The following is a 22,322-nucleotide window of genomic DNA, read 5'->3' as shown; positions in this document are numbered from 1 at the left end:
GCCCCCAATTAATTTTAATTTAGACCCAACGGTTAAACCCATTAGGCTTAAGGCCCGACGGGTGCCTTTCGCCCTTAAGCAAAAAATCGAGGCCGAGCTTGATAAGCTTGTAGGCCAAGGCGTATTAGAACCGGTCGAGGGTGGTTTGTGGGAAACACCAATCGTCACACCCCTAAAACCTAATGGGGATGTGAGGATTTGTGCTGATTACAAAGCCACCCTGAACTTAGGAATGAAAAAGCATGCTTACCCGGTCCCGACGGTGAAACAGGTCCTCGCCACGATCCAGGACGGCGCCATATTTGCCAAGCTCGACTTGGCGCAGGCGTATTTGCAACTTACTGTTTCCAGGGAAGCTGCTGAAGCTCAAACTATTGTCACCCACAAGGGGGCATTCCGAGTCCACAGATTGCAATTTGGTATTGCAGCAGCTCCAGGCATCTTTCAGGAGGTGATGGAGAGGACTTTAAAGGGCATACCTGGTGTATGCCCTTACTTTGATGATGTTCTGATAGCTGGAAGAACTGAAGAAATTTTAGCTGAGCGTCTGGAACAGGTACTGGGGAGATTTAGAGGGGCTGGACTCAAATTAAAAAGGGAAAAATGCTGTATTGGAGTTAAATCAACTGAGTTCTTAGGGTTTAGAATAGATGAAAAGGGAATCCACCCTACAGCTGATAAAATTAAGGCAATTAAATTGGCTCCTGAACCAAAAAATAAGGCTGAATTACAAGCCTTTCTGGGATTAGTCAATTTCTATCACACATTCTTGCCACATAAAGCTGCCATCGCTGAACCATTGCATAGACTATTAGATAGAAAAACCCCATGGCAGTGGTAAGAAAAACATAGAATTAGCTTTCAAACCTTAAAAGATATTCTATCTAGCCAATCCACAGTTACACATTTTATTGAGAACAAACCGATCTATTTAGCTTGTGATGCTTCACCTTATGGTGTGGGAGCTGTCATCAGCCACATGGATAGTCAGGGCAATCAAAATCCAATAGCATACTATTCCAGAACGCTTACCAAAGCTGAACGGAACTATGCTCAGATTGATAGAGAATCATTAGCTATCGTGGCAGGAGTAAAAAAGTTCCATGATTATCTTTATGGTAGGAACTTTACCATATTCACTGACCACAAACCTTTACTGGGACTGTTTACCACTGATAAACAGACACCCCAAATAATGTCTCCCAGGATGCTGAGGTGGTCAATTTTCCTCTCTGCATATTCATTTTCCTTGCAACATAGACCCGGTAAGGAAATGGGTCATGCGGATGCTCTTAGCAGACTACCTTTAACTAACACTGATGGTGACCCTGCCCCCGTAGGACAAATTCTGTCACTACAGGAATTACCTGAATGCCCCTTAACAGCTAGAGAAATAGCTGAGGCCACTAAAAAAGACCATATTCTCAACAGGATTATGACCTGGGTACTAGGTGGTTGGCCAAGTAAAAACCCGGACCCTAAATACACTGCATATTTTAGAAGGAAAGATGAATTATCTTCCCATTTGGGTTGTATATTATGGGGTAACCAAGTTGTTATTCCTGAACTTCACAGGAATACGGTCATAACTGAATTACATGAAGGTCACCCTGGGATTGTCCGAATGAAGGCGTTAGCCAGGAGTCATTTGTGGTGGCCAGGATTAGACAAGGCTATAGAAGAGTGTGTGTCAGGGTGTTATCAGTGTCAGCGCTCTAGGCCTGAACAAGCACACACACACACGCATAAGTGGGAATTGGCCAGGAATCCTTGGTCTAGGATTCACATTGATTTTGCGGGGCCATTTCAAGGCCTAACCTTCCTAGTTGTGGTGGACAGTTTCTCCCGGTGGTTGGAGGTTGTGCCTGTCACTTCAATGTCATCTACTAGAACAATACAGGTTTTAAGGGGCCTCTTTGCCACTCACGGGTTACCTGATGTGATTGTATCAGATAATGGGCCCCAATTCACCTCTGCCGAATTTCAGGGTTTCCTCAAGGCCAACTCGATTAGACATGCAACATCAGCACCCTTCCACCCTTCCACCAACGGCTTGGCTGAACGCAACGTGAGAACCACTAAAGACGCCTTGAAGCGAATCATCCGCGGCGACTGGCATCAAAGACTTGCAGACTTCTTGCTGTCTCAACACACAACCCCGTGCACGGCTACAGGGAAAAGCCCTGCGGAGATGAGGTGGGGCAAACGGCTAACCACTAAACTGGACAGGTTACATCCTGACAGACTACCCTCAAGTGCAGAACCTGACATCCCAAACAGGTCCTTCAACATTGGAGACCTAGTTTGGGCCAGAAACTATGGTCCTGGGGACAAATGGGTTCCAGGGGTAGTCACTGACATAATGGGGCCGTTGTCTTACACCATTGAGGGGGAAGGGAATAGAGTAAGCAAAAGACATATTGACCAACTAAGAAAGAGGGTTTCCGAAAATGTGTCAGTCAATGGGGGTCAAATTGAACACAGGGGTGATACTGCATCTTGGCTTAACCAACATGACTCGTTTGCTAGTGGGGGAGAAGTGGAAACTCAACCCAGGCTTGCTGTAGCAAATTCACAGCATAGTCAAATCGATTGGGAGTTGTTTCCTATGGACAGGTCAACAGTACCTGTACAACAACAACAACAGCAAGATCAACTTCAACAACAACAACAGCCACACCAGCAACAGCAATCAGTCTTTAGAGAATCTGTAGAGCCAGTAACCCAAAATTCTAGGCCCATATCAATCAGCCAGTCTGTTAACAATGATGTAAGTTGCAAGCCCAATAGATACCCATCTAGGGTCCATAAGCCACCAAAATACTTGAGAGATTATGTTAACAAATAACATCAACTGGGGGGGAAGGGGTGTTGTGTCAGTATCTTAATTGCAAAAGGTTTCTTTGAAGCGGGAAGTTTGGGTGCATTTATTGGTTAATGTTTTAACGGCGGGAAATTCCGGGCTGCTGATTGGATACAGTTCAAACGGCCCGAGTATATAAGCCGGAGTTATTCTGACAGTTGACAGTTGACATATGTGTATTAATAAACCTACTTACTGTTAAAACCTCACTGAGTCATTCGTCTGTCTGAACCTAACAGGAAGTATCACATTAAACCATAAGCAACAGCTGTACCATGTACAGAGGCAGGAAGGAGGCAGGCCCAGAGGACATGGCCAAAAACTTTACATCATTCACCACCATCTTCCTCTCCTCCATTCACCTTCTATAGAAAGCCAGTTTGGTGTAGCAGTTAAGGTGCTGGTCTACAAACCAGAAGACTATGAATTCTATATATAATATTACACACACACACACACACACACACACACTCACACACTTGCTTATAGGTGTATTTCAGAGCCTTTCACCTGGGAACTTTATTTAACCTGTACATGGATTCTGGATTTGCATGTCTGTGTCCCTCAATTGATACTTCCCGGTTCTGTCCTATTAACTGAGCCAGAAAGAAGCTATCAAGAGTTGTTGAGAACTTAGAAGGATTAGCTGTGTTGTACTCATTCGGTCCAATTCAGAACAAATAGTGTATCATTCACTAAGATGGCCAAATTTATTGACAGGAAACAGGGTTTGAAAACCTCCTATTAAAACTGAACCATATTCTGTTCTATACCCCTTTGTTGCTCTTTATAACTACTCGAGAAACTCAACATTATTGCAGCAATATATTTCTTCCAGTTTATACAACTAATATAGTCAATGGTGGGATTCATACATGTGATCATCTGGTTCTCTCTGTGTGTATGCCGCTTCCAGAAGTCTGTTCTGGGCCTGGGCAACAAAAAATTAGCTACCAGTTCTGCCAAAGTGGTGAGAACTGGCTGAATCCCACCACTGAATATAGTCTTCTGGATGTAGTAACATTTTATGTGGGACAGCTTTAGGTTTCAGGATGTTGTAAAATGTAGGCCCTTATGCACATTATTGATTGAGCTCTGTTTTGGAAAAGGAGCAGGTAATCAGCATAATGTGAAATGGTTTAAAAATCTCTTATACTGGTTTCACCTGCTTAATCTCTCCATATTTGACTGTTTACAACAGAAGAATAGGGTCTGCGATTTTTTTTTATGGTGAGGGTAGCTAGAAAAGGTTTTTTTTTTATTGAAAAGTTTTACAATTTTTAAATACAATGAACTCCCTCCTCCCCCTCCCCTCTCCCCAACCCTCCCCTCCCCTCCCCCTTCCCCGACTTCCCAGAGCTGAATACAAGGTATAATAATACAAACATAAACTAAAATATGCTAACAACAAAAATAAAACATTAGGTTCTATCGGACTTTAACTCTCCATAGTCATAATATTAATAAAGTAACAAATAACTAATCATACATCATAAAAATCCACTACTTATTCAAATGCTAAATGAAACTTTTTAGTCCCATATTTATTCTGAATATATTCAATCCATCTTCTCCATTCCACAATATATCTCTGTTGCGATTGGTCTTTCAAATATGCTGAAATCTTTGCCATTTCTGCCAAGTTGGAAACTTTCAAAGTCCACTCTTCTATAGTCGGCAATTCCTCCTTCTTCCAATATTGCGCAACTAAAAGTCTTGCCGCCGTAATTAGATGCAACATCAACTTAGTGTCTAATACAGTAGTATCTGTAATAATACCCAATAAAAACAATTGCAGAGAAAACTTTATCCTTTTCTTAAATATCTTTTGCATATTCCACCAAATTTTAATCCAAAAGGCTTTAACCTTTTTACAAGTCCACCATATATGAAAGTATGTTGCATCCTCACAACCACACCTCCAACATTTGGGCTGGCAGTTCGGATACATTCTTGCTAATTTTTTAGGGTCTAAGTGCCACCTATAAAACATTTTATAAAAATTCTCTCTTAAGTTTTGGGCCTGTGTAAATTTTACATTTCTAACCCAGATCTTTTCCCAAGTATCCATTGTTATAACTTCTTGAAAATTCTGGCCCACTTTATCATACAATCTTTAACAAGTTCCGTTTCTGAATCAATTTCTATCAATGCATTATATATCCTTTTTATATGTGCTTGATCTTGATCTCTAATTTGTTTTACCAAATTTTCATCAGTCATCGAAAAGCCAGCTTTCTGGTCCTCTTTCCATCTTGCCTGCAATTGCCCATACTGGAACCAAGTTTGTACAATCTTTTCTTCTTTTAAAATATTATATGGCTTTAATTGCCATACATTCCTTTCTAGACTTAATATTTCCTTATATGTAGTCTCATCCTGTTTGAATCCCACATTTATATTTTCTATTGCATGTTTAGGTATTGCCCAAATTGGTATCTTATAATTTAACTTATGTCTATACTTTTTCCAAACTCGCAACAGAGCATACCTTAAAATATGTATCTTAAACACATTATCCACCTTCTTATCATACAATAAATATGCATGCCAACCAAATAACAAATCATGACCCTCATGATTTAATAATCTCCCTTGTGTTAAATTAAACCAGTCACTTATCGATGACAAAGCAGCAGCCTCATAATATAATTTAAAATTAGGCATTTTAAGACCACCTCTTTCACGCATATCTTGCATTATCTTAAATTTAACTCATGGCTTTTTCCCTGCCCAGACAAATTTATTTATTCCTTTTTGCCATTCCTCCAAATTTAAATCCTTTTTAAGTATAGGTATCATTTGAAACAAAAACAAAAATTTTGGCAAAACATTCATCTTCACTGCTGCAATTCTTCCCAGTAAAGACAATTGTAATTTTTTCCAACTATCTAGTTCTTTTTGTATTTTCCCCCATAACATTTCATAATTATTTTTATATAACTTCACATTTGAGGCTGACAGATATATCCCCAAATATTTAATCTTTTTAACTATTTCAAATCCCATTAGCTCTTCTAGAACAGCCTTTTGTGCTACGGTCATGTTCTTAGACAGTATTTTAGTTTTTAGTATATTTATCTTAAATCCAGAAACTTTCCCATATAACATTATTATCTCCATCAATTCTACAACTGAATAATCCGGCTGAGTTACTGTAATAACCAGGTCGTCTGCAAACGCCCTCAATCTGTAATTCTGATCTCTTATTTGAATTCCCCTAATTTTATTTGAATCTTGTATTTTAATCAGTAATATTTCCAATGTTAAAACAAACAATAAAGGTGACAGCGGACACCGCTGCCTTGTACCCTTTTCAATATTACATGGTTCTGTCAAACTGTTATTTACTATTATACGAGCCGTTTGCTTCTGATATATTGCCCTAATAGGTTGTAAACAATTTTCCCCAAATTCCATTTTCTCTAATTGCCAGTCCAATTGATCAAAAGCTTTTTCAGCATCCAAAAAGATCAACGCTGTGGGGATCTGATTATTTCTTTCCAAGAATTCCAATAGATCTACAATATGTCTCACATTATTCTTCATTTGTCTACCACTTATAAATCCAGTTTGATCACTATGAATCACTTGCTGCATTACCTTCATTAATCTGTTGGCTAAAATTTTTGCAAATATAGTCAGTATTTAAAAGCGATATTGGTCTGTAGTTTTTGGCTTGGGTAGCATCCTGATCTTCCTTCAGGATCAACGAAATAAAGGCAGTTTTCCACAATGGAGGCACTCCTCCTCCCAATTGAATTGTCTTAAACAATTCTCTTAAGGGTTCTACCATTTCTAACTGTAAATTTTTATAATAAACGGCAGTCAAACCATCAGTTCCCGGTGCTTTACCCACTTTTAATTGTTTAAAAACTTGCTAAAAAAATTTCTTCATCAGTTATCAATTGGTTCATCCCTTCCTTTTGTTCTTGCGTAAGAACAGGAATATTAGCTTTCAGCAAATATCCATCTATATCTACACCTCTAATCTTATCTCTAGCATACAACTTAGAATAAAAATCAACAAAAGTCTTTTTAATAAGATTCTGCTGATACACTACTTTACCCTTATGTTCTATTCTATCTATATTGCAAGCTCTTTGCTTCTTCCTTAACAAGTAAGCTAACCATCTACCTGGTTTATTAACATTACAAAAAGTGTTATGTCTAGCATACCGTAGGTTAGTAGCCACTTGATCTGCCATTAACATATCAAACTGACCCCTTAGTAAAGTAATTACCTCTTTGATCTTCCCATCAGATGGATTCAGAATTAAAGCCTTTTCTTTTTCCTTAATTTCATCCTCTAATTCTTTCCTCTTAAATTCCAATTTACATCTATGTTTATTGTTCAAATATATTAATACACCTCTCATATAAGCTTTACTTGCATCCCAAACCATCTCAATAGAAGTACCTTTATGCATATTAATTTTTAAAAATTCTTTCTTCTGTTTTTTACACTCTTCCACATTTTCCTGGTATCTAAACAAATTTTCATTTAAACGCCAAGACCGTCTGTCTCAAGCTAGAAAAGGTATTGAAATTGGGTGAAGATAATGTAATTTAACTGGCATCTGAATCCATTTTATCCAATTCTTTTAATTCTGTTTCCACAGACTTGTATGTTAGATGTATTTCATTTTGCTTATGAACGGAGGTTGTCTTAAAAGATGGTTGAAGGCTCAGATTGATTATATGAAGGCATCCATTCCATTCCATTCCATTCCATTCCATTCCATCTCTCTTTCTCTTTGTGAATCATGATGCCTGGTTCCTACATGAGTCTTTCCAGTCCTCTCTGTTTCCCAGACAATTAGCAAAGTGTTTGGTCTTCTCATTCGGATGAATATTTAATTTGCCTGCTTTGTGAATGATTCATAGACCATATGCCAGGGTGACAGGATGTGTGTGTGTGTGTGTGTGTGTGTGTAACAATCTTATGCAGAGTACCATTATTTCTCTCTCCCTTCTGTCTCTCTCTGAGGGAGGAATAAGGCAATGTATCTGTATGCTCAGGTTTTGTTTTTTTAACTATCCCCCTATTTCTGGGCCTTTAACAATAGCTTGAGCTACAGATATTATCATACAACAACGCTGATCTCCAGGCCTTGAAGAAAAACAGCTTTCTGATTTTTGCAAATTTAGCTCCTGCTTTAAGGTACAAGAATCAGTCAGCTAATGTTTTTGTTCATTCTGTTGCATAGAAAACATGGGCGGGAGAGTAGAAATTAGTATTTGTTTTAAGATGCACTATTTGTTCCAGAAATGTTTCTATCCCCTCTAATTTGTTCCAGGTGAATTGTGTTGCTGTTATTCATTGCTTTCAGTATCCAGGCTCACCTCCAATTTTTTTCATTTTTGATATTCCAACTCCATTCTAAATATTCCATTTTATTTATACTACTTCTTCCAATTCTCAATCATTTCAGAATTTCCCTTTTGTAGGTTTACAATAACCACATTTAAAAGGCTAGCACAGAAGTTACTTCCCAAACTGATAAACAGTCAGGAGATTGATCTATCAACTACCACCTGCAAGTTTCCCTGTTATCACCAAACAGTAGTCATCTTTTCAGTAGTCCATTGAAAGGCTGTTAGGATCTATGGGTTCTAAACTGAAAATGGTTTAGTTGCTGGATTTCATGTTACCTCATACTTTTTGTTTTGATAAATCTTGTTAAAGAGAACTCTCTGAAAATCTGGCTTGGAAAAGTGTCTCCTTCCCTTTTAGGCAGTTGCCAAAGAACTTGACACCTACATTTATTGAGCATTTTGTCTGAACAAACTTTCTACTGCGGTAATCACTACCTGTAGAATTGTAACAATATAGAAGGACTTTTTTTGAAACTCATAATAATTACAAACAAAAAAAAGTTTTCAGCATGTAAACTGGATGTAGTAAAGAGAGTGGTACACATAAGCTAGCAAAGCAGAACCAATCAACTGAATAGTACAACTATTCATGGCTTTAAGTACAAGAAGAGAAGTCCTTCCCTCAATTATTTGTGTGTAGCCCACTCTAGAAATAGAGCCAAGGTAGGTCTGGATATACAAGAAAACTGCAGAAACAGTGGCGCATCCTAGCTTGGTTATTTGAGTGTATTTTTTCCTTTGTTTCTTAATAATTACACATGCATACACATATACATATTCTAACGAGAAATAAAAACCCATCCCCATCAGAGAGAGAATCCGCAAAAGAGTTGCTTTATTGAAATGTGGGAAGGTCGGTAACCTTTTTTTTTTAAAAAAAAAAATAAGAATTGTATGAAAAAGAATAGTGCCATAATTAGTAAGAACTAGAAATATACAAAGCATAATATAACAAGAAATGTGGAAGTGTCATACATACAGCTTTGTCTTCCAACACACAAAATATGTTGTTCTTGGAACTTTAAATGTCTGAATTCAACAGCACAATGTCTGGTGCATGCACTCTGGAAGACTATAGCTGCTTATCATTTCAAGTCTGTTCATGTAGCCAAGAATATCTATGTATATTCACTTCACATACAAGTCTATATAGAATTTCATCTTGATATGTTTCTTTCTTCTTCTCACATGTTGAAGTTTTATAACTTATGAAATAGCCATAAATACCTTGTGGAAATACTTGAAAAGCAGGGTTGGAGAGAAAGCACGTTGGGGAAAATAAGATTAAAACAAACATACAAAAGCTGAAGTGGGGAAAAGAATCATTTCTTTTTCACAACTCTAATCACAGCTCATATAAAACTGTTAATCTTTTCTTTATTTAAAAAAACTGTAAGAATAGGTGAGACTAGCTGACACAATTGCAACATCACGCTCTGAATAAAAGTGCCAAAAACTCTTCTCTAGAAGGAAATTTAAATAATATTGCAGGATGTTACCTGGACACCAACTTTCAAAATACTGAGTTTGTCTGATTCTATTGTAGGATTCTGTAACTGGAACTAGAAAAAGAAAAAAAATTGTGTAGCCTAGCCTAACTATTGCTATCTCTCTTCTGTAATCAGAATTTGCATCAGGGAAAAATTTTATGCAAGCATGGGAAACATGTACACGGATGTGATGTACTGAAGGAGGGAATAAGGGAGTGTACAGGAATGATTGATGTCTTCCTTATATTGTAATAACTTCTTGTCTGTTTCTCTGGCTAACAAAGTTTATAAAGCAATGCTACTAACTTTCCAAGGTGTGGCACTTCTGCCAGAGTTCAGATGGTGTTCCCACCCAGGATCTATTTTGATTGAAAATAAAGTGTTTTACCTTTAAGAAGCTTCTGCTTGAGTTTTCATGATTGGATTTTTATGATTTTTCAAGTTTTGCTGAGGGCTAGTGATGTTACATATTTGGCTCCCAGAACAGGGACTTGAAGGTTTTTTTCCCTTCAAGGTGGTCCCCCCATTGGGAACCCCTGTGAATGAGTCCCTTTGTGATTCACAACCTTCAGCTATGACATCCAGGAAAACTGGTGCAGGTCAGCTATAAAATCAAGAGCGCTCCCAGACCCTTTGTGTCTGGTGACTTTGAATTGGCCAGCCGCCAGCAGACCTGAGTTTGTCTGAACCTGAATGTTGAAAGAGGTCTCCATCTTATCTCATCCCAATGAGGATAGGAGGAGTCAAGAATACAAGAGGAATTTGGTAAGTAGAAACAAACATTCTGGAATGAGGAGGAGGTTGGGGGAAGTGAATGCGTGTGTGTCTGAAACGCCTGGAATGCAGGGATTTAGTTGATAGAAATAGGTGACTGTTAAGGAACCGCCCTGTAAAGATTTCCGCATAAGAGAGGGTTTTGGCCAACAGCAAACTGGTAGTCTCTAATGTAGATAGAGACAAGTCCAAGAAATCTCTTGAGAATCGTTCATTTGCACTGAGCAAATGAACCTTTGTTTAGGGAAGAGGAGGAGCTGTGTTTCCAGTAGGCTGCATATTAGCCATTGGAATGCACTGAAACTGATTGTGGCAGTAAAAATAATTTCCAAGAAAGCACAGTTGAAAAACTTTGTGTACCTTCATTTGGCTAACTTATCTTTTTAACAACTTCAGCCATGGAAGAAAAGGGAAAAAAATCAAAGAATGGAATGCAAGCTTTTGTTTTCTCTAATCTTTGCTTTTTGGATGGACATTTTGTTTTCTTTCTTTTTTATTGAAAAGTTTTACAATACATTTTTGAATACAACCCCCCCTCCCCCACCCCTCTCTCCACCCACCCCAACACTCCCCTCCCCCCTCCCTGACTTCCCAGAGCAAAATACAGGGTATAAAAATACAAACAAACATAATCTAAAATATGCAAACAACTATAAAATATTAAATTCTAGCGCACTTTAACTCTTAATAAAATGACTACAAGCTAGTTATACATTATATCTGCTACTTATTCAAATGCTAAATGAAACTTTTTAGTCCCATATTTATTCTGGATATAATCAATCCATCTTCTCCACTCCACAATGTATCTCTGTTGCGATTGGTCTTTCAAATACGCTGAAATCTTTGCCATTTCCGCCAAGTTGGAAACTTTTAATGTCCACTCTTCTATAGTCGTTAGTTCTTCCTTCTTCCAATATTGCGCTACTAAAAGTCTTGCCGCCGTAATTAAATTCAACATCAACTTAGTGTCCACAACGGTAGTATCTGTGATAATACCCAATAAAAACAATTGCGGACAAAACTTTATCCTTTTCTTAAATATTTTTTGCAAATTCCACCAAATTTTAATCCAAAAAGCTTTAACACTTTTACAAGTCCACCATATATGAAAATACGTTGCATTTTGTTTTCTTAAATAGTGCCATCTACAGTGACCCTTGAATTTGCTGGGGTGGGACCTGCTGGAAAAATTGGGAGCTATGTTCCCCTGATGGACTAAATTAAAAAGGGAGGCCCCCATTGGCCTCAAACCCCAAATTGATGTGTTTCTTAAAAATGATCCCTGTGGGAAATTAGAACAAGTGGAAGCCAGAAAATTAAGTGAGCTTCTAAGCTTGTGCTTGAAGTGGTGGAAAAAGCAAGCAATGGTTCAGGGCCCGACAGTCACATTTTGATTAGGATCATTTCTTGAGTTTCCCACTTCTTGGAGAGCAAGCAACAGGCCTGGAAATGTTGTCTTAATGTTATCTGTGTATGAGCATTTGTGTTGTTTTGTGTTATTGCCAAGACTTGGGAGAGGGGCAAGACTGTCTAATAAAAACAAACAAAAAGGCCTTATTTAAAAACAAATAAAAAGAGATTTGGAAAAATTGGAGCTCATTGGCTTGTGATAAAGCTCCCTGATTGATTTGCCTGGAGAAAGCATGAAATTTGTCCCTGACACAAATGCTGATTACAGAAGTGAGATAGCAATAGTTAGGCTAGGCCAGTGGTGGTGAACTTTTTAGAGACCGAGTGCTCAACCTGCAACTGAAACCCACTTATTTATTGCTGGGTGCCAGGTGGGCATGGCCCACTGGGTGGGTGTGGCTATGGTGGTCATGGAAGATTGGATGGGTGTGGCCAAGGTGGGTGTGATCACCTCAATGTTGCTTGTGGGGAGAGATACCTGTGGGGGGTGGGCAGGATTGGGGGAGCTAAAGGAGGTCTCTGGCAGGTGGGGCAGTAGGCAGGAGACTCATCCTGTGGGGTGAGGCAAGGCAGGGTGGGAGTGCCATTGCCATGGGGCAAGGCAAGGGCTGGGGCAGCTGCTGCCTGACACCATCGCCCCCCCCCAAACAGAGGCCAGCAAGTGCATGTGGGCCAACAGTGTCCATCAGTAGCCACGGCCTGCTGGCCCCTCGACAGGTGCACTCGGGCTCCGCAACCCATTGCCAGCATTCAAAGAAGTCGGCCTCCGAGATGGATGGTCGGCAAACAGCTGAGGAGGTGATGCAGTGGGTCGTGCCTGGGAAAAGGAGAGCATGCGAGGCCAGGGGGGACGGGATGGGGGGAGGGAAACCAGCCGTGTTGGGATGTATTCAGCTACATGTGACTTCGGCAAATTAGCAGGCGGCTGGTTGAAGAGGGACAGTTGCTACCTCCAGGGCATGGTGCAGGTGCCCATAGAGAGAGAGCTCTGAGTGCTGCCTCTGGCACCCGTGCCATAGGTTCGCCACCACTGGGCTAGGCTACACAATTGGTTTCTTTTTCTAGTTCCAGTTACAGAACCCTGCACTATGTTGGGCTTTTATTTTATGTCATCAATCTTCATTTAACCTGCAGTGTAAAGCTGGTTTTCTTAAGTTCAATCACAACATTTTGTTTGGACCATCTTTTGCAAAATAACGGTGATACTGTGCTACTCCTTCTCCTTGTATGAAGATACCTTTTGAAAGTAATATTGAGTGTTTGTGACTTCACACCCTGATGGTTATGCCACAGATTGTCACAAGTTATTATTTTATCCCTAGAGAGTAATCACTACAAATTTGCAGTAAGGCGTCATCAGTATCTGGATCACAACTGTGCTTTTCCATGACAATTGAGTCAAAACACTAATTCTAAACCAGTGTCTCAGCACAGTATAGAATATCTCACTATTTTATTAGCCTAGATAGATATGTCTGGTCCATAAAGCTCCCTCTTCTTCTGAACTCTCTATTGTGGCTCTCTAGCCAATTCTCATCTGTGACAGTCACTGCATTATGAGTTCAGTACTTCCTTCTGTGAGGAAGTTCTGTGTTGCTTATTGTAAGTCTAGTGGTTTCTGTGGTTCAAGGCATCAAGCTAAAGATGTTTAGGTTTTCTCGTCAAAGCCTACTCCTACCCTTTAGCTAATTTTTTTCCTTCCCCTTGTTTTCTTCCCCTGGAAGTTGATTTTCTTTGCTCTATGTTTCTTGTTTGCCTCAAAGTTAGGAGAGACATCATTTTTAGGTTTTCTATCCTGAATTGTGTTATTGCACCTAAATTAGTTTCCATGTGTGGCCCTATTTATTTTTTAAACCTAGCCAGGTGTTTAATCTCCCGATCATCATGACCCAAGATTTTTCTTTTACATGTTTGTATATAAAAGGGTGACTTTTGCTGTTGCAGAACATCTAAGCTGATCTCCCATTTTAAATTTGTGATATAAAATCAGTAATCCAGAGGATAGCCTGAGCTTCTCTAAATACATAGAACCAATTATTTATATTCCCCATACTTTAAAATGAGGTAAATATCTATTTCTTTTCTCCACCTTTATTATAAAGTTATAACATGATACATTTCTATTTCTCCTGCTCTATCAATTCAGCTTTTCATGTAATTATTTATTGTCTTAATACTTGTGTTTACTCCTGCATGTTTTTATGAACCCTATCATCATTTGTATAGCACTTTCCCTATCCTTATTTAGTGAAGCTAATTAAGGGAAGAGGCATTGGAGAAGGCTCTAATACATGGAAAAATGAAAGTCAGTAAAAAGAGGCTAATTGGAGAGAAGGTGCCTAGAAACTATCCCTCATGATGAAAGCATAAACGTAGAACTTGGAGAAGCAGTTGCTGCCAGACAATCCTGAAGAAATGTTGTGCATCAAGTTATAAAGAGTTGTAAGCGACTGAAGAACAACAAATGCAGGTTCACATTCCTCTTTTTATCTGATAGCCAGGGCTTTTTTTCTCATAGAACGCTCAAAACGGAATTCTGGTACCTTTTTTGGATAGAACCTTGTTGGGTAGGCAAGGCGGGTTGTATGACATGTGTGAGTTCTGGCACCTTTTTCTTTTGCAAAAAAAAGCACTGCTGATAGCTATTAAAAATATGCTGATCTAAGCATTAGGTGTGTGGAATACTAATTAAGCATTCGCTTTTGCAAAATACTTTGTGTAAAAAATAAAGGTTGCACTGATCAACTTCCATAATTGTTTTCAAGCTAATTTCCAATTTGGAAAAGTGGTTTCCCCAATTTTGTTGTAATACTGTATAATGCAGGCTTAGCATTTTCCAGGACGTCTCTCTCAAAAGGCTCCCTATATTGCGGACTTGTAAGCGCAAAACCTGGTACCTGAGAAGGAGAACCATTATTAATATGAGACTAATTATCACCATGAGCCCAAATCTTCTGCCTTGGTCTGTCATTTAATCTGGGTGTCATAGTCCACCAAAAACATGAAATTATGTTATTCTTTTGATTGTTAGGAAGAAATTGGAAATATGCTTTTGTAAATCACCACTGCAGCTTTATTTTTTATTATTCTATATAGCCCTGTTTGCCTTATCTCAAACAAGGTTTCCTAGACTTGGAAATGGTAGAGGAAAGTATATCAAAATGAATAGATGTAGAGTGCTTTCCTTATGAGGAAGATAAAAATGTTTGGGACTTTTTGACGTAGAAGTTAACTAACATGTATTTATTGTATTTTCTGTAAAGTGGAGAAAAATAATAAAGACATATTCCTGGCATTCAGTATTAGAATTTGTAGTTATTCAGGAAAATTGGCAGTAGATTCAGGTCAGACGCTAATCCCATAATTAAACTATGGTGCTCATTGTCACAGGACTATTGAGATACATTCATATTTGCCTATTGCAATTATCTTATTCTTGGCTCTAATCAACATCTACCGGTAGTCTCACATGATTTTTTTTGACACACATTTGGTTTGTGAAGTCACTATTCTTAAAAGTAAATAAACAAGGAACATTCTTATAGTTGGGAAATACCTATTTGCTTCCTGCTATGTTACTACTGTCTTCTTTAACCCATTTCCTGCTGTCATGGACTGAGAGAATTATGTAAGATTGTGAATGTCCAGCTACAGATGAATACTTGCCACATTCCCAGTTTATTTTACATTAGTTTAAAGCCAATATATATGCAGGGAGGTGTTTAAAAATGAAGAAATCTGAATAGACTCACCTAGGTGTTGTCTTAGCAACAAATTATTTGCCAAATATCAGGCATCCAATAACACTTTTTTGCCAGTTTTAATTTAAAAGGTAAGAATGTTTGTCAGGACTTTTTTTAGAATAGAATTCCAATGTAACTCTTAATGAGCATACCTGGAACGTCTGATGTTTGATTAGATTGTTCTGTCTCTGATCCATCAGCTGTTCCCAGCATTCTTGTGCATCTGCTTGTTTGTGATCCTGTCTTCCATCAGCTTGAATCCCAGGGGCAAGACCAGGGGTATTTAATAAATATAATTGTTACGAAAGCACAGGAAAAAAATTAAGTACACACTTATTAAATTTACACTTCTTGAGAAGCTTGGTTTTTACTTTCTTAAAAACAGTTATTTATGATTAAGAGGGTATCTCAAGACTTCTGGAACATGAGAATGAGATTGGTAGGTCTCCAATAGAGATAGGAATGGAGAAAGGGTTGAATAGTGGCATGCTTGGTACTCTCTGAGCTTGGTTGTTTGCTTGCAGATGATTCATTGATTGGCTTGGTAACATTATCAATGTATTGATGATATTACCTAGTTGACTGTGAAGAGCAAGAAATCAAGGCCACACTAATGCTTTCAGTTAACTCCTTCCCCAGCTCTACTCGTCTCTCTCTCTCTCTCTCTCCCCTACATTGGGTAATGAAATGTTAGCAAGCAAACAACCAAGCTCAGAGAGCACCAAGTACTCACACATCAGTAGGTCTTTCATGCTAAGTACTCCTCGAGGTTTTCGGGCAGGTATTCTTAAGTTTCCTCATTTGTACTAGGTACCTACTGAGCTCTTCGTGATGTAGAATTTTTATTTAAAAAATACTAATCTGTGATATTGAAATTCTAGGCTCATTTCTGCATTAAAAGCAGTTCTTTCTATAACTATGATCATCTCATCTATCCCCTGCTGCTTGTATTTAGACATCTGACTTTCAAAAGTAGGCTGATTCTAATCTTTAAGCTTGCCATGCCTGCTATCTTCCCAACAGCTTATGTTTCATGAATGTGTCTAATCCAAAGGGGAAAAGTGATTCAAGTAGTTTATGCATGATGCAAGCAAATCAGAATGAAACATAAGATATGATCTGCCTGATCATAACTCAGTCATAAAGGTTTGTAATTATTTTTAAACATTTCTGAAAATTTTGGATATAAATGAAAAATCTAGCTGAACTGCATGCTCATCATCCCACCCTCTCTCTTTTCACATCTCATGCCTGATATTGCTTACTAATCTATTTCACCTTTCTCTCTGGTACCATCTTCTCCCACTTCTGCTTTATAGCAATTAGCTTTTAGCTGCTGCTACTTTTCACTTTGATTTTTTTCTGTAGGAGTTAACAATGTATCCTTCTGCTTATCTAATCTATAAAATTAAGCCTGCTATCTCTTTCTGGTACTTTTGATGAAAAAGCATGAGATCACCGAGGATTTTTTAATTGAGAAATTTAACCTTTCTAAGTGGTGTGGCAAGATATAATTTATGCATTTAAACAAGGCATAATTATTAACATTGCTCTTAATTACTAGAAAAAGTATGGGCTTATACTAGAGATTGTGGTTGGATGTACTTTATCCTTCAGTATTCTATAAGACCTTTACAGTGCTTTGACAGGATCAGAGGCTAAGGTAATGGACTAAATCTGGCAAGATCCCTGCTCAGTTTCAGTATCATTCATGTAAACACACTGGATTTTAGAATTATACTCAGGCAACTGGAATAAATCTCTTTCTAGAAGTTGCAACTTGCATTAAAGACCTTTGAAGGAGAAGTCTGTACCATACATCTTTTAATTTAATTGGCTCTCATGTGGAACCAATCAGTCCAGAAAAAAATTCATAGGTAGCACATAGAGATAAATAATATCTACATACTACTCGGAAGAGGCCAAAAGTCTAAAAGGAAACAAAAAAACCCAAAACATCTCCTCAATAGCAATCAAACCTAAATGAGCAGAGATTAACTCCAAGATTAATATTAGACCAACTATCAAGAAATAAACAATATCCCAATCAAGGAATTATCAATTCAGACAAACAAGGTAACAGTAAACAACATTCTAATCAAGAAACTAGCAAGAACACTCCGACCAACACTGACAGGGCAAGCCACTAGTATATAAAAATAAGATTACTTATTATAACCCCATTATCTTCTAACATTGATGTTACCTAGTTTGGTAATGAAACTTCTACAAGAAAACCACCAAAGAGCACCAAGGACCCCCAGTTCAATCATCAGCTACAAACGTTCTATTGATATCTTTCTTGACTGAGAAATAAAGCTCCATATGTGTTTTATGTGACTGAGTCTGTCCTACCCTAGCAGTCCAATAAATATACATTCCTAATCAATGTTTAAGAGCCACAACAAATATCCAGATAAAAGTAGGCTTAAACTTGGTTTGTTAAAATATTACAGAAAAGATTTTGTTGCATTTTTCTGGTAGTAGTAGTATTTCAATAGAGATTATTTTATTTATTGATATATTTATTTTATTGGATTTGTATACCGCCCTATTCCCGTAGGACTCAGGGCGGTTTACAGGGCAGTTAAAACCATGAATACAAAAAATTAAAAACAATTAAATTAAATTCAAGCCCCAAGAGTAAATCTAAAACCCAGTTAAATTAACAACCCCACAGTCTGGACCAAACAGATCAAAGAGCCAAGTTTTCAGGTCCCGGCGAAATGAGCGAAGGTCGGGGGCAGTCCTAAGTTCTGTGGGTAGTTGGTTCCATAGGGCAGGCACACCCACAGAGAACGCCCTTCCCCTGGGAATAACCCGCCAGCATTCATTAACCAGTGGTACCCTGAGAAGGCCCTCCCTGTGGGGGCGCACAGGACGATGGGAAGATGATGCCGGCAGCAGGTGTTCCCTTAGATAGTCTGGACCCAAGCCATTTAGGGCTTTATAGGTCATTACCAGCACCTTGAATCTCACCCGGAGGGCACCTGGAAACCAATGTAGCTCATGGAGAAGAGGTGTTACACGGGAGTATTGGGAAGCTCCCATCAAAACTCGCGCGGCTGAATTCTGCACCAGTTGAAGCCTTCGGGTGGTCCTCAAGGGCAGCCCCATGTAGAGGGCATTGCAGTAGTCTAACCAAGAGGTCACGAGCGCATGAGTGACTGTACGTAGAGCGTCTCAGTCCAGATAGGGACACAACTGGTGCACCAGGCGAATCTGGGCAAAGGCCCCCCTGGTCACAGTTCCTATATGATTTTCCAAACTGAGCCGTGAATCCAGGAGGATGCCCAAGTTGCGAGCCCTATCAATGGGGGGTAATACCTCATCCCCTATTGTTAATGATGGAGAAGTCTGGTCAGCCCGAGATGCTGGTATGAACAGCCACTCAGTCTTGTCAGGATTGAGACGAAGCCTGTTTCTCCCCATCCAAACCCGGACCGCCTCCAGGCAACGGGACATCACGGTGAGGGCATCACTGGGTTGGGTTGGGGTGGAAAGAAAAAGTTGGGTATCATCAGTGTACTGGTGAAACCCCAACCCGAAACCACGAATGAGCTCACCCAGCGGCTTCATGTAGATGTTGAACAGGAGGGGAGAGAGGACCGACCCCTGAGGAACTCCACAAACGAGAGATCTCGGGGTGGACCTCTGTCCTCCTGTCAACACCGACTGCGAGCGGCCCAGGAGGTAGGAGGAGAACCATTGTAAAACAGTGCCTCCCACTCCCAGCCCCCTAAGACGCTGCAGTAGGATACCATGGTTGATGGTATCAAAAGCTGCTGAAAGGTCTAATAGGACTAGGACAGAGGAACAACCCCTGTCCCGAGCCCACCAGAGATCATTCACCAGTGTGACCAATGCCGTCTCTGTGCTATGCCCAGGTCTGAAACCCGATTGGTACGGGTCGAGATAATCAGTTTCCTCCAGGAACAGAGGGAGCTGATGTGCTACCACACTCTCAACAACCTTCGCCAAAAAGCGAAGGTTGGAGACAGGACGATAGTTATTCAAAATCGCTGAGTCCAGGGTGGGCTTTTTGAGGAGGGGCCTCACCACTGCCTCTTTCAAGGCAGAAGGGAAAACACCCTTGCTCAAAGAAGCAGTTATTACTGCCTGGAACCAGCCTCGTGTCTTCTCCCAGGCTGCATAAACCAACCAGGAGGGGCACAGGTCCAATAAACAGGTGGTAGAGCTCAGCCTCCTCATGATCCTGTCCACCTCATCGGGGGTCATAGGATCGAACTCAGTCCAGATAACACTTTCAAGACCACTCGAATCCTCCCTGTCAGATTCTGTCCAGTCAGAGTCCAAGCCGGCCCGAATCTGAGCAACTTTATCCGCAAGATGACGACTGAACTCCTCGGCCTGTCCCTACAAGGGATCCTCCCTCTCCTCCCAATGAAGGAGGGAGCGAGTAACCCGAAACAGGGCAGCTGGGCGATTATCTGCGGATGCGATGAGGGTAGCGAAGTAATTAGACTTTTCCGTCCTCATTGCAGCGAGATAAGACCTTGTAAAGGCTCTTAGTCACAATTGGTCAGGCTCAGATCAGCTGGATCTCCAACAGCACTCTAGACCCCGTCTCTGACGTTTTATCTCCCGGAGCTCTGAAGAAAACCATGGAGCCCACCAGGATCTGCGTCGGGTTAGGGGTCGCAAGGGGACAACATGGTCGATCGCCTCAGTGGCAGCCCTTTCTCAGGCATCCACTAAGGCATCGGCCGAGCTGTCAGTGAGGGAGATAGGAACAGACCCAAGTGCCATCTGGAACCGATCAGGGTCCATTAGGCACCTGGGGCGGAACCACCTGGTCGGTTCCACAGCCCAGCAGCGGGGGGTGACATAGTGGAAGACCAGTCACAGGAGATAATGATCGGACCATGACAGGGGGACAATAGTTGGTAAGCCCCCTCCCAGATCGTCCAACCATTGTCTAGATAAGAAAACCAGGTCGAGAGTGTGACCCCTCCCATGAGTCGCACCCTGAATTACTTGAGTCAGGTCCATGGCCGTCATGGAGGCCATGAACTCCCAGCAGGGCTGTTGCCACACAGCTGGGCGCCAGGTATGTTAGCAACAGGCCCAACTGAGCCCGAGGGCCACATCTCAAGAGGAAGGACTCACTCCCGCCTATCTGTACAAGGGTGGTCTCCCTTGGACATAAGGTCTCCCGAATAACCACCGCCACCCCACCGCCCCTGCCCTGAGCCCGCGGCTGGTGTAGTACACAGAAACCCAGAGGGCACAACTCATTCAGAGGGACACCGCCCTCTGGGCCCAACCAGGTCTCTGTGATGCATGCCAGATCCGCGTGTTCCTCCTCAATCAGATCACGGACGAGGGGAGCCTTGTTCGCAATGGATCTGGCATTAAAATACACAAGCCTGAGCCCAGGGTCCTGATCCCCATCAATCCCGGATAAAAGGGGGCCAACCGGAGGGTCGGAGCACACCACTGCTCGAAGACAGCGGGGGCGTGATCCCAGATGTTGATACGGCCCTCCGCGTAACCGCCTGCTGCCATTCCCCATCGTCGGGGGGATTTGCAACCCCACCCCAGTACTAATGGAACCAAAAGTCCGTGCCCCCAACCCCATATCACCGGGAACCGTTATAGGCCCAGACTGATAGCCAGCTGGAGAAACACAGCCCGATTCCCTCCCCTCCCTACCATTCTCCCCCCTCCCTAACCCTTTAAAATGATTGGCTAAAAACATACCAGGGGCCTCTTAATAAATTTATACCAGAGGCCCTTACCTAAGCCCAACCACCTCTCGGGGTCCCAACAATTGGGCCCGTCCTTAAGGGAAGAAAGGGACATGGCAACAGGTCGTATCCAGGAGGGAGGAGCCCCCCTGAGAGCAAATAAGTCCGTGCTGAATACGGGCCATAGTATAATAAAAAACCCGCATAGGGCAATATAACCAAATGGATAGTTAGATGACAATAATGATGTTAAATTAAGGCCAGAATATATCTTAGTCCACCAATTAAGTTCAACTCGGCTCTCACCCGAGTCAGCCAGGCAGAGCAACCACAGCGGCTCTCTCACCGCCACTGAGGGAACCCACCTATGATGGACTGAGCCCAAAGTACCTGAGGGACTGTGTTTTTCTGAGTGTCCTTACCAATCCAATACAATCTAGCAGTTTGGGCATGCTGCATATCCCATCAGCCAAAAAGTGTTGACTGATACGAACTAGAAGACGGGCCTTATCTGCTGCAGCCCCAGCCTTATGAAATACTCTCCCTTCAGTGATTGGAATGGCCCCAACTCTATTTCTCAAGGATTTAAAAACTTGGTTATGTACCCCAGCCTGGGGCTCATAATATATTAAAGGCCCTGTTAGTTGACTTTATTGTTAGTTGTTTAGCTGCATGTCTTGGCTGCATTTAATATAATTTTACAATTGTAAAGCCATCCAGAGTCACTCAACTGAGATGGGCAGCTATAGAAATTGAAGAAATTGATTTGAATTAAACTGGCTCACGAAAGTGCTCTTGTTGTAGAAGTAGTATGGTTGCTAATAGAGAGAGAACACATTCATAGATTTAAATTTTAGCTTACCTTACTGTATTTTATTTTATTTATTTTTTATTTTAATTCCATTTTATATCCCGCCCTTCTCCGAAGACTCAGGGCGGCTTACAAACT

At 40.7% G+C, this 22,322-nt stretch overlaps 1 protein-coding gene across 1 annotated transcript in view; it reads left to right on the top strand.

The window, feature by feature from the left end:
- CACNA1E (calcium voltage-gated channel subunit alpha1 E) overlaps positions 1-22,322 on the top strand; it is a gene marked incomplete at its 3' end in the record, with an annotated part of 392,449 nt that overhangs the window by 104,906 nt on the left and 265,221 nt on the right. The gene's annotated exons all lie outside the window — the stretch shown is intronic.

The sequence above is a fragment of the Vipera ursinii genome, assembly GCF_947247035.1.
Source record: "Vipera ursinii genome assembly, chromosome: 3".
NCBI classification, from domain to species: domain Eukaryota; kingdom Metazoa; phylum Chordata; class Lepidosauria; order Squamata; family Viperidae; genus Vipera; species Vipera ursinii.
Note: the sequence above shows the minus strand (reverse complement) of the source record. Positions and strands in the feature narration are given on the sequence as shown.